Below are 3054 nucleotides of genomic sequence, written 5' to 3' on the forward strand. Positions count from 1 at the left end.
GAGGCTGAGGCAGGAGAATCGCTTGATTCTCCGCCGGGAGGCGGAGGTTGCAGTGAGCCGAGATCGCGCCATTGCACTCCAGCCTGGGGGACAAAAGCGAGACTTCGTCTCAAAAAAAAAAAAAAAAAAAAAAAAGAAGGCCGGGCATGATGGTTCATGCCTGTAATCCCAGCATTTTGGAAGGCTGAAGCAGGGGGATCTCTTGAGCCCAGGAATTGGGGAGTAGCCCAAGGAACACAGTGAGACCCTATCTCTACAAAACAATTTTAAAAATTAATTATCCGGGCATGGTGGCATGCCCGGTAACTAGGTGATTCTAGTTACTTGGGAGGCCAAGACATTACTTGAGCCCAGGAGTTTGAGGCTGCAATGAGCCATGTTCCCAAACTGCACTCCAGTTTGAGTGACAAAGCAAGACCCCGTCTCAGGCCAGGGGTGGTGGCTAACGCCTGTAATCCCAACAATTTGAGAGGCTGAGGCAGGTGGATTGCTTGAGCCCAGGAGTTTGGGATTAGCCTGGCCAACATGGCAAAACCCCAAATCTACTACTACTACTACTACTACTACTAATAAAAAACTGGCCAAGGTGGTGTGCGCCTGTAATCCCAACTACTCAGGAGGCTGAGGCATGAGAATCGCTTGACAGGAGCAGAGGTTGCAGTGAGCTGAGACTGCACCACTGCACTCCAGCCTGGGTGACAGAGTGAGACTGTGTCTTAAAAAACAAAAAAGACCCTGTCTCAAAAAAAAAAAGAAATAATAAGGTGGCAGGATATATGATATATAGAGAAAAATCAATACTAAAATCAATAGTTATGACAGTATGACATTGGAGCAGCAGTAGACATAGAGATCAATGGAAGATAATAGAGTCCAGGAATAAAACCCATATATATGATAAAGATGGCATTTCAAGTCAGTAGAGAAGGATGGGATTAATCAATAAATGATGTAGAAAAAAATTGGCTCCCCTTTTGGCTCCCCTACCTCACACTATATACCAACCTATTCTAGATGTAATAAAGACCGAAAAATATTTAAATACCATCAAAATAGTCAAGAGAATATTTTCATAACCTTCGGGGTGAAAAAGGCTTTTCTGAACCAGACCCACAGTTCAGAAGCCTTATGCAAGAGACTGGCAGTTTGGACTACACACAAATGTCAAATTTCTGTAAGGTGACACTCTATAAGCAAAGTGAAATGACAAAGTAGGAAAATATTTTCAACATGTATAAGAGACAAGAAGTTAATGTGTCTGTGTGGTGGTTTAAAAATATGTCCATGAATTCTGTGATACTCTTCCTTTCAAGAGGTGAGCCTTATTCCCCTCCACTTGAGTGTGGGCTGGACTTAGTGACTGGCGTCTAAAGAATAGCATAAAGTGGAAGTGATGGTGTGTGACTTTGGAGACTCAGTTAAAGGCAGAGTGGCTTTCATCTTGGTCTCTTTCTCTCTTGGATCACTTGCTCTGGGGGAAGCCAGCTGCCATGTTATGAGGGCACTCAGGCCCTGTGGAGAAGTCCAGATGGTAAGGAACTGTCTTGCCAACAACCATGTGAGTAAGCCATCTTGGAAGCAAATCCTTCAGCCCCAGCCAAGCCTTCAGATAATGGCAGCTCCAGCCAGCCGTTTGACTGGAACCCACCTGGGCCACTCTTGGATTCCTGAGAAACTGAGATAATACATTTTGCTGTTTTAAGCTGCTACGTTTTGAGATGATTTGTTATACAGCTATAATCAGTTAACAGTTGCACTTGGCTGGCTGGGCATGGTGGCTCATGCCTGTAACCCCAGCACTTTGGGAGGCCAAGGCAGGAGAATCGCTTGAGCCCAGGAGTTCCAGACCAGTCTCTGCAACATAGTGAGACTCCATCTTTACAAAAAAAAAGTTAAAAATTAGCTGGGCATGGTGGGGCACACCTGCAGTCCCAGCTACTTAGGAGGCTGAAGTGGGAGGGTGGCACGTGCTTGTATTCCAGCTACTCGGGAGGCTAAGGCACTAGAATCACTTGAACCCAGGAAGCAGAGGTTGCAGTGAGCCGAGATCTTGCCATTTCACTCCAGCCTGGGTGACAGAGCAAGACTCCATCTCAAAAAAAAAAAAAAAAAAAAAAAAAAAAAAAAAAAAATCACCCTGTTAAGTATAAGCTCTGACAAATGCATAGTCCTATCATAATCAAGACATAGAACAATCGTAGAATCACTCTAACAGTTCCCTCAAGATCAAGATCAAGAAGTCAACCCCTTCTTGATCCCAAGGAACTCATTGACCTGTTTTTCTGTCAAAAGGGTCAAATTTAATCACTAAAATGATCTACAGTACTATGGAAAAATTTGTAAGCATAGAAAACACACAAACCAACTCTTTTTAAAAAGTGAGATATTTAAAAAGTTTACCATACCAACAGAATGAAGATAGCTTCACATTTTACTACAGATGTGCAGATATTCATCAAAGTCCACCATTGTCATATATATGGCTCAACAGTAATATTTAAGAATATACTGGCCAGGGCCGGGAGTGGTGGCTCACGCCTGTAATTCCAGCACTTTGGGAGGCTGAGGCGGGCGGATCATGAGGTCAGGAGATTGAGACCATCCTGGCCAACATGGTGAAATCCCATCTCTACTAAGAATAGAAAAATTAGCTGGGTGTGGTGGTGTGTGCCTGTAATCCCAGCTACTCAGGAGGCGGAGGCAGGAGAATCACTTGAACCAGGGAGTCGGAGGTTGTGGTGTGAGCCAAGATCACTCCACTGCACTCCAGCCTGGTGACAGAGCGAGACTCTGTCTCAAAAAGAAAAAGAAAAAATACTGGCCAGGCACGGTGGCTCATGCCTGTAATCCCAGCACTTTGGGAGGCCGAGGCGGGTGGATCACCTGAGGTCAGGAGTTCGAGACCAGCCTGGCCAACATGGTGAAACTCCATCTCTACTAAAAATACAAAAATTAACCAGGTGTGGCGTCACACACCTGTAATCCCAACTACTCGGGAGGCTGAGGCAGGAGAATCATTTGAACCCAGGAGGCGGAGGTTGCAGTGAGCTGAGA

The sequence above is a fragment of the Pan troglodytes genome, chromosome 10, assembly GCF_028858775.2.
Source record: "Pan troglodytes isolate AG18354 chromosome 10, NHGRI_mPanTro3-v2.0_pri, whole genome shotgun sequence".
Taxonomy (NCBI): domain Eukaryota; kingdom Metazoa; phylum Chordata; class Mammalia; order Primates; family Hominidae; genus Pan; species Pan troglodytes.